This window comes from Poecilia reticulata, chromosome 16 (genome assembly GCF_904066995.2).
Source record: "Poecilia reticulata chromosome 16, P_reticulata-male-v2, whole genome shotgun sequence".
Classification (NCBI taxonomy): domain Eukaryota; kingdom Metazoa; phylum Chordata; class Actinopteri; order Cyprinodontiformes; family Poeciliidae; genus Poecilia; species Poecilia reticulata.
Genome location: NC_088845.1, coordinates 27388675 through 27399456, shown reverse-complemented (window position 1 = coordinate 27399456; position 10782 = coordinate 27388675). Strand labels below are relative to the sequence as shown.

The following is a 10782-nucleotide window of genomic DNA, read 5'->3' as shown; positions in this document are numbered from 1 at the left end:
ATTTCTAACGTATCTCAAAGCCTTTTTAGCTCATTTGTCTGCCCACTTCATGGGTTACTGCTGTAAATTGTGTCTACTCAACTTTTCAGACTCCTAATAGAGCTTTTTGTTCTTCGACCTCTTCTTTTTCGACAGACGGATCAGTCAATCAGATTCCAAAACGTTAGCATGGATACTCAGTTGACCAGAGTGCACACCTCGCCTGTTATTGATGGAAATGTGTGTCAGTATCACCCTCGCACAGAAAAACAGGTAAAACGCTCAGCAGTTTCACAAGACATTATTAGCATTCATGCTTGGAAAACAAAAACCCAAAAGTGTTTTCTGTTTTTTAGTCCCTTTTATTTGCTGCATGGTTTGGTTTATTTTGCTTGTGTTTCACGGTCATTTTATTTGTTCCTAGATCCTCTTCCTTCCACCATCACGTGTCACATTTGAGGAAAACTGAGACTGAGTGAACTTCATCTTGGGATGCCATTTTTCTACAAACATTCTCTAGTTGTGTGCCTTTGGCATGTTATTCTTACTTGAATGATAATAGTGATTTTTTTTTCTAGAATATGTTGAAATACCCCCTCCCATAAACACAATCTGCACCAACAGACTTTACTTGAAATTGTGACACTTCAACGAAATAAAAGCAAATTTTTGGCTTTGGTTATACTTATCTTGATTGATTTATTATAAATCCAGTTAAACCAAAGTGTCAATAATTTCACTAGCATAAATGTATGCATTCTTTCAGATTCACTCCTGTTATCTGATGTTTTTAAAACAGCAACCTTGAAAAGACAAGTTTTATTCTGCTTCTTGTTTGTTTTTTTTTTCCATACCATGCATTTCTGTTTTGCATCGTTTTACATTGTTTTAAACATGTTTTTGTTGTCATAAATGTGCCTTGCATGTTTTATTAACTTTGCTGAGATTAAGAGGAAACATTTTGTCAAATGTAAACTTCTTTTTTAAATTCACTAAACTTTAGCATCACGAGCTGATTCTGCTTTTTTGGGGGGCAAATGTTGCTTTAACGAAAACGAGATTTTTTGTTGTATTTGAAGATAACATGCTGTAAATAAATATGCGAACAGGACCTCTTGTCATTCATGCATCAGGATGAAAATATTTGCAGGTATTTTCCACTGATGATGTCCTAAATTTTAGTGTAAAAAAAATGCTTGAAAATATCAGTGTCAATGGATTTCAATTGAGTGAACATCAATTCTGTAGAATACAAAAACATACCATTTGAAATATAATTTAATAAATATAATAAAGCTTTCTCTATGGACTTCTCAGTAAAGTATATATAATGTTTTAAGACCTGTGTAGGGCTATAATTTCAATGTAATGAAGTGTGAAAAATAGAAAAAATCCTTTAGCCCCTCGACCACTTAAGCAATTTAAATATATACAAGTAGACAACTTAAACTAGTGTTTTCAGCAATTTTTTTCAGTTGCCTAGCTGTGAAACTTTCACTATAAACAGATATGCACATATTTCTAATAATATGGAATAATCCAAACCAGAGCTACAATTCTTGGACCGACCAGAATCTTCCTCAAAGAAAAGAAACCAGAAGAAGTAAAATTTACACATGAAATCTCACTGCAACAGTTGACACATTTTCAAATCCTAAACATATATAATCTCCAGCTTTAATGATTATTTTAACAAAATCTCAATAAAATCTTTCTAATGTAGTAATTTATAGGTTCACATTCCATTCAGTAATTTAGAAGAAGCTCCTTATTGGCCAAGTCTGCATCTTAGCTCAATGGCTTGCCAGTGACTTAAACAGGTTGAACTGGAAAATCAGCTAATGACCACAAGAGGGCAGTATGAGGCTGACTCATAAAAGAAGTAACAGCTGTGTTAACTATGATCCCTTCTCTACTGTTAATATAAACATGAGCCAACAAAAAAGTGTACCTGCATTTCTATTATAAAATAAAATATGATTTGCTTTTTAAAACACTGTAATTTTGACAGTTTTATAATTAGCTAAGAAATATTTAGAAACGCATAAACCAGCGTCTCGGGTGGAAACGTTTTCTGGTCTCTTTGCCAACATTAGCCCCCTGGTTTGATGGAGGAGCCTGTCGCCAGAAGCAACGGGGAATTTGCCTCACTGAATTCTTCTCTCAGCTCCCTTGACTACTCCGATGCAGCCGCTTCCCTCCCAGGAGCTGCCAGGGAGGTAAGAGCAAAGAGAACCATGATCCCACCCCAAAACTTTAGCGTGAACCAAAGTTCAACACGGTGTCGAACAGTTGTGTCAGTCTGTTTTATTGAGACTTTATGCGATAGAAAAACACGAATTAAGGCATTTTGAGATGTGGAAAGTGAATCTATCCATCAATACAGCCGCAGTCTATACCTGCTCATTCTTGCATGGTTGCAGAGGGTTGATGCTCATCTCCAACAGTCTTTGGACAACAGGTGAGGTATATACCCTGAAGGAAATACATGCTTGCTTTAGATTTCAAATAAAAACCTGAATTGTGGAGTGTATTTCTATCCAAACTCTTTCAAAACAAAAAACAACAAAAAAAACGAACAAAATGTATGCAATTTTGAAGTTGATGGAAAGCGCTACATGACTGCACTTTACCCTGAACAGACCACTGTCAAAAGTGGTGCATGCTGTGGAGAAAACATATCCTGCGAAAGACTCAAGACTGGACCTTCCTGCAGGAGAACAACCCTAACTAGGCAGCAAGAGCTCCAGTGGAATGGTGTATATTTATGCACTAGGCAGCAAGAGCTCCAGTGGAATGGTGTATATTTATGCACTAGGCAGCAAGAGCTCCAGTGGAATGGTGTATATTTATGCACATTAATGTGTTAAAAAGTTCAGGCCTAATTTCAATTGCAAGCCTTTTGGAAAACTTATAAAATTGTGTCTACATGTGCTCTATATCCTCTAGCTATCTCACAAGGAGGAACAGGTAAAAAAAAAAATAAATCAGTGTCTAGATTTACAAGATGCGTACTCCAAAGACTCCAAAAAAAAAAAAAAATGCAACAAAAAGTGGTTCTGCAAAGTATTGGCCGGGAAGTGGTGGGGTGTGAGTGAATACAAATGCAGGTCCAAATTTCCAATGCATAAAAGAAAAAGAAAAATTGCATCAATTTTCTTCCAATTCACTATTATTCACTACTTTGTGTCAGTCTAGCACATAAAATCCCAATAAGAACAGTTTGTGGTCGTCGTGTGACCTTTGCAGTGCACTGTACTTTCCGCATTGTTTGTTTCAGGACGAGGGGATTGCTTTGACTGGATCACCAACGTCCCAGGATCAGAAAACCTGGTATGCTCCTCTAAAACTTTCATTATGTCATCTTCTCAAATTGAAACAGTTCAAACGTCTCTCGACTTCAAAACGGATTCGTCAAATGAAACATTTTGGTTCATCAGACACTTGTGAAAAGCGCTTCTTAGCCAGAAAGAACAAGTTCCTACCAAATTAGGGATATTATTTTGACCAAAAATGTTTAATTTCTTTGTTTACTCTGCGTCTTCTCTCCTCTGTTCCAGGACGGAAGCTGAGGATTTGAGCCAATGGCAGTGTGAGTTCAGGGGTCAGATCAGAGCAGTAAGGCAGTGGCTCAACAGTATGGAGAAGATGCTGCCCACTCTGGACTCAAGGGTCAGTTGTGTCTACGGTAGTTATGGTAGACCTCTCTTTCACCACACATCTAGTTGTCAAAAGCCAGCTGTTGTGTCCAGTCCTTCAATATTTGTGTTTTTTTTTTATTTCATACCTTACTTTATGTTAGTTTTTGTTCATTTTACTACCATTCTATGGGATTCGTTTGGAATGGAGACGCAGCTCCAGTGAGAGTAAAACATTTCTGCGAAGAAAAGCCACTGACCTACAGCAGAGCTGGCCTCGGCGATAACATTTTTCATTTTCAACTGTCTGCTGAAACAACGGCGAAGAGAATGTGAAAGTTTACACTCATGTTCTATGGCGTTCCTCCTCCGCTCCTGCAGGGAGATTTCTTTACCCCACGGGGTGGAAAGGGGGGGAGGAAGGGGACGAAGGAATCGGGCTCCATTGTGCCTGGCCTGGACAGCCAGGCTGGAGAAGCGCCTGGCACTGGAGGGCCTCTGCACACATGATCGAGCACACTGAAAAGACATCAGACACAGATGAGAGAAAGAGGCTAGAGGGCACAAAGAAAAAAACAAAACAAAATAAAAGCCGGATCTTTTCAGTGAAACTCCTCAGATCTGACTACGTAGGTATTTATTGGTCGCAAACGCAATTATTTATAACCGCTGTTTTGTAGAGACTCGTCGCAGCTGGGAGCGGCCGTTATGCTGTTTTCCTCGGTAAACATCTCAGTGGCGTTCTGAGCGAGCAGCCATGGTGACAATGACAACATTATATTTGATTCTGTAGCAAGCAGTGTTACCGTAGTTACCAGAAACTGAGTTGATACTGTTGAGTCAAAAACATTGCTCCTATCACTGACAGGGTTGCAAAAAAATCCATTATTGTAATAATCTATTGGTCATACTGCAGGTATTTCCACCAAAGTACATCACATAACTCTGAACACACCATCTACAACATGAAACATGGTGCTGGCAGCACCATACTGTGGGGTGCATTGAATTGTAACCTCCAAACTGATTAAGATTAGAAATTATTCTGTGTTTTGCAAAAAATATTCCTACCCTTTTTTTATATACATACCTCACAACTGTCTTTATTGGGACATAATATAATTGTAAAGTGGAAGGAAAAGGATACCGGGTTAGCGGTAAACACAAAAAGAAAACAAGAACCCACGACAAAGAGCAAGTGGAGTCTTTTGTAGAACTTTGCAGAACAGGTTCTGCAACACAATCACAAGCGTAGTTCACTATTGTTGTAGTTGACGTGTTTGAGGTTATAGGTCAGGTTCGAGTTTGGGAAAATACGTCAGGATTTTCATAAAAGATTCTTTTTCACTGTTCACATGACTACGGGAGGGAGAAGCTGTAACTTGGTTTTTTTTCCTACAAAAACAATTTTGGGTCCTCCTAAAATGTCATTTTTGTGTGAATGTCAGGCAAAAACTAAAACGCTTTGAACTTTTTCCCAGCATTCACACAAAAGTAGTGTGTCAGAGGACACGCTTCAGTTTGAGAAACAAAACAAGAAGTCCCCTTGTGGACACCTTTTGGTAGTGCAGCAGTTCTCAAATGCTTATTTTGTAGATTGGAATGAAGCAGTGAATGTGCGTCTGGTCTCTGATGACTTCCGATCACTTAAGTTTTATGACCACAGTTTCGTTCACGTGGTTTGACGTTGTGTCCCACACCTGACCTCCGACCCTGCTCAGTATCCACTGTATTGAATGCTGTGAGAATCAAGATGGAGACATTTTCTGTGAAAGGTTTTATTGCTTACCTTGGTAAATTCTTAACGGGACAATTAATTTTTTTTTTATTACTGACAGAAAAATTCTGTTACAAGTTAAATGTATCTATAGTGAAGCTGGGTTTAAGTTGCTAAGCTAAATAGTTTTTTCAATCGCAAGGAAAGGTCTAACAGAATACTGCATTTGTTTAAATCCCTGTGACCTCAGTCCCAAAGATCCTTTTCAACATTGCATCTTCTTAGTCAAACATTTCTATCTGCTACATGTGCAGACATGTCCACTTCCACAGGAGTGGATGTAAAGTGCAAAGACGTTGCTTCAAAACAAAGATGAGAGCTTTGGTCAGAGCCACAGTGAACATGTGGAATACAGTGGTTGCCTCTTTATCTGCACCGTCTCTATCATGCTGCATCCAAGCACAGAGCTTTGTCATGGTAATGTTATGAGTCTGCAGCTCTGCTGGTCACAGTCTGAGCCAGAGGGACTCGTTAGCTTGCGTGAATGACAACATCCCTCAGCAGACCCACAAACCTCGCTGCGACACACAGGGGAGCCACACACCTGCTACATCTTCCACTGGTTTCCCACAAGTCATGAGACAAACATGAGCTCAGAGCTGGAACGTGTCGAGAGAGAACAAGACTGCGAAACATCCAAAAGGTCTCAGTTTCATCAAGGAAGTGAAACACGGAAAAGACTGTAGAGAAAAATTAGCTGGTTAAGGCATCGTCACCGACATATTCTAATAGTGAGAGTAATAAATTATATTACTGTCACGGTAAATCCCTTCTTAAAATATTGACTGGTAATAGATGGGAGTTAAGTATTGGGTGTGATTAAAACCATCATTGATGTGTCCAACTGGCAATCTGGAAACATGTAGTTCTACATAGAGGTTTCCATATATATATATATATATATATATATATATATATATATATATATATAATATATATATATCCGACCGTTCCACTCCCCGCGGCCCGGTCGGACGGCGGCGAGAGCCCAACTGTGAAACAGATGAGAATGGACAGTTGGGTGACGTAGAAAGTCCGGCGTTTACCCGGGAAACGACATGGACATCAGTACAAAACACAGCAGGGACACTTGCTATGCAAATAGTCATGGATCTCATCCACGCTTTCTGTTGATTAACTTATATATCCGTCCCGGTCGGATATATATATATATATATATATATATATATATAAATTCCTCTTGTAATAGTTTTTTTAACATATTGTCACATTACAACCCGTACTTTAATGTGCTTATTTAGGATTTTATATAGATATACCCGTATAAAGTTGAACCTAATTGTGAAGTGGAATGAAAACGATTCATGATTTTTGTTAGAAAAAAAAGAAAAGGAACATTTTCTAAGATCCAAATCCTCTTCCAAGGCTCTGCTATAGATTTACACTATAGCATAAAAAGTAAAACCGAAATTTCCTGACAAGTTAAGTTCATTCTCTGTTTTCTTTCCCTCCCTGGTGATGAGGTTCCTCATAAAGACCCTTTTTTGTGCTTTCACTGATTCTATGGCAGATTCTGCAGCTCCTTAATGATCTGCGTAAATACAATTCACCAATCAGATCCTGGGTGTGGACTGACGTATTGCATGCTTTTATCTGGCCGTCTCCATCTTTGACAGCTAACAAGCAGCGGCCCTGCTCCCTGACGCAGCGTCCAACCCGACGGATCGGGGAACTGTTTTCAACACTATAGAAACGACCAACAAATTCCACTGGGGTGACGCAAATTTATGGGGAAAGTAAATTTGCGTTTTGTGATTAAATCCTCTCCCTTAGGATTTGTTTTATTCACCCATTTTATTGGAATGGGGCCCTCCTTGTTTTTTGTTTTTTTCCCATGCCTGTCCCGTTCTCTGGAAAACTCAGATTTACAGCTTTAAATCCGTCTTTTCTGGGGACGGGTTGAATAAAAAATGCAGAGCCGACTATGTAGGTTAAACTCTTTCTGTCCCCCCCTTTCATCCGCGACCAGGATTTCCAGTATCCGGGCAGCGAAGGAGGTCCAGAGGAACCCAGTGGGGAAGCCCCATCAGCCTTTCACTGGCTCTTCACGGAGGCAGCCTCTCCTGGTGATAAATGACGGTGTGCGTGCTGAATGGTGCCTCTGGTTTGACCCTAAAAAAAGGGAGGACTCCTCCTCTTCTTTCATTACTCCTGAAGAGGGCTAATTACCATGTTCAGTGTCGGAGCCGCTGAGGTCTTATTCATACCGAAGGCAGCAAAGAGAGAGAGAGAGAGAGAGAGAGATAGAGGTGGGGGAAACAAGACTGTAAAATGAATCATTTGTGATGAGATTTTGGGTCCCAGGAGACGCTAATTTGAAATCAAATTAATTCGGAAGCCCGCTTTCAATTTTCAGACCTGTGCATCGAATGCATAAAGCTGAGATGAGATTTTTTTTGGCAACAAATTTGATTAGAGCAGAGGAGGCCTGTAGGTCGCTTAAAACAGAGACCATGTGTCGTGGTTCCACCGCAATGTTTTCCTGGCAGAGCGCTGCCTCACCGCTGCCAGCTTCCCTCACATGAAGAATGGGCAAACAGGGAACGCTGGCCTAATTTTTATTTTATTTTTTCATTAAATGGCTGCAGACATGAGCCTTTCAAGTTACCCGAAAGGAACTCCACTGATTTGGGGGCCTGTATCTTTCAGAGCTCATGTAAGCGCTAAAGGGATTCATTTGTTAGCTGATGCACCCTGCAAAAATATCTGTACCACTTGAACTTGTTCATATTTTGTTATCCTTCGCTCAAAATCTTCAATGTACAAAGGGACCCCCGTCTATTCACAGATTTTTGCATGGAATGTAGAGCCAAATTATTTGCGGAAAATTAGCTAATTCACAGGGGCTGCACAGTGGCGCAGTTGGTAGAGCTGTTGCCTTGCAGCAAGAAGGCTCTGGGTTCGATTCCTGGCCCCGGTCTTTCTGCATGGAGTTTGCATGTTCTCCCTGTGCATGCGTGGGTTTTTTCCGGGTACTCTGGTTTCCTCCCACAGTCCGAAAACATGACTGTTAGGTTAATTGTTCTGTCTAAATTGTCCGTAGGTGTGAGTGTGTGTGTGCATGGTTGTGTGTCTCTGTGTTGCCCTGTGACAGACTGGCGACCTGTCCAGGGTGACCCCGCCTCTCGCCTGGAACATTAGCTGGAGATGGGCACCAGCAACCCTCCCAACCCCACCAAGGGACAAGGGTGTAAATAAAATGGATGGATGGCTAATTCATGGACATTTTAGAGCATATCTGAATATTTGAAAGAAAATGCAACTTGGGAAGCTCAAATACAGACATGATGCTGCTTGATGCATAATTGACTGGCGTTTGTAAAACAGCCAATTCAGGACCACTATTCATTTTCCGTAGCACTGATTGGTTGAGATCAGGTATATCGTAGATGTTAGCATCTGCTAAGAAGGTTTTCACTACTAATACATAACATATGTTGTGTTTGGACAATTAAGATAAGCAATTTAAAGGGAGTTTAATGTGATAAACTAGTATAAGCAGCACAAAGTTATGAAATTGAATTAAAATAATGCATGTTTTTAAAGTTTTTTGCTACATAAAAAAATCTGAAAAATATAGCATTGATTTTTATCTATGCTACTTATTCTGGTAACCTAATTTAAAGATCAGTGCCGTCTTTCATATTTAGTATTTTCATATTTAGTAAGTGGAGTTCAGCTGTCTGGATTCTCACAACATTGTGACCCTGAACAGATCGTTAGCGCAGTGAAACATGGCGGTGGTAGTATTACGACATGGGAGTTCTAACCATAAAGAGCTTGACATCACTTTTTACTGTTACTGCTTATTTTAATATATTAAAATAATATAGCTCATATTTTAAGCTATGTTATTTTAAGCCTTAAATCTGCTAATATTATTTTGGGCTAATATAGCTTAAAATATAAGCTATGTTAGCTTATTAGCTATGCGTAGCTAATGTATATAAACTATAGATATATGTATATATTTATAGCTTATATTTTAATTGAAATGTAAATATAATAGGTGTATTTTTATTTTAAAAAGCTTATACTTAGCTTTTAAGCTAATATTTAGGAATTACCTTGTGACTGAAAAAAAACAGGTAGGAATTGTTGAAAGAAGCAGTTTTTGCTCAAATGTCTCTAGACGTTTTTCGGTTGCAAACAACAGCAAAAAAAAACAACCACGAGCCTCACAGAAAATAATTCATTGGCGCACACTGTTTGGTTCTTGCTACAGCAGCAGCATGCTGTAGGAGATTATATGTTAATAGTGGTCCACTATATAAGATCATGTGACCCAAACCACGTAAATCAGGACTCTGCGTCCATGTCTGGCTGAAACAAACTGCGTTAGCATCGACACGCTGAAGCACACCTCCCATTCACATGTAACATGGCAGGCACTTTACACTACAGGAAGCGGCATTGATTATGAATTACATGACGTGATACACAGACATGGAGAGAGGGCTACATGCAGGGAGGGAGGCGCAGTCTGCAAAAATATAAAATATAAAAACATAAAACATATTGTCTAGTCACGCAGGCTGCGAATCAAAACCAAAACTGAGATTTATTTTATGAATCTGTGTTTCTGCATACCGGTGCCTGTTTTCTGGACAGACAGATTGGGAAAAAAAAACCTAGTGTGGGCTGTTTGAGTGTACGCAGTTGGTGGGTCTGTCAATAGGTGAATTAAATGGTTGACTGGAGAAAGACAGAGGAAGGAATAAAGCGGATGAGTCATCTGTATATATTGGGGTACTGAGCTCTGCAAACGCCCAACACAGATATTTCAGTTGATTCCTACATGGAGAACATTGAAAATAATTCAACACAAATGCTAAAAACTGTGACGTTAAGGTTGTTTGAAAGTGTCGGTACACACTCTGCTTAGGGCATGACATCTATAAGGCAAATATTGTTACTCCTTTAACTGGCATGATAGAGTTTCCCCACAGGGGGTCCTTCCCTTTGGTTTGCGATGCCAACTGCATAGAAAGTACTGAATTATTGTCTCATTCTCTCTGGTCGGTGCTTGCTCCCAGCCTTTCTTTCTCCTTTTCTTTTAAAGGCTTGGGGTTGCAACGGCTAGAAGTGAGTTGAAAAGTAATCTGAGATGTTTTACAGTAATTAGTCGCCGCTTGTTGCTGCTGTGGAGACTGGCTGCTGAACTGGCTCTGAATGGGAGACTGCAAGGTGGCAAAGGGGGAGTGGGAAAGGGGGGGGGGATGAATTCATGACTGGGTGGTTTGCAGGGTGGGTGTGGGTCCATTTTTTTGTGGTAGCCTGCATTTCTCTCCTTCGCCATCAAGAGAAGGAAAGGGCTGAAGCAGCTGTCACTTAACATGTGAAAGTTTTGAGGACGGCCTCAGGGGT

At 39.9% G+C, this 10782-nt stretch overlaps 1 protein-coding gene across 17 annotated transcripts in view; it reads left to right on the top strand.

Moving 5' to 3' along the window:
• The window catches only part of plecb (plectin b), a 130207-nt gene extending 129117 nt beyond the window's left edge, over nt 1-1090 (top strand). For all 17 annotated transcript variants that reach the window (XM_008431966.3, XM_008431960.3, XM_081617052.1 and 14 more), the window contains 2 exons: nt 136-252; nt 404-1090. The gene's annotated coding sequence lies outside the window, so the exon portion shown is untranslated. The remainder of the gene's footprint in view (nt 1-135; nt 253-403) is intronic.
• Nucleotides 1091-10782: the final 9692 nt, after the last annotated feature.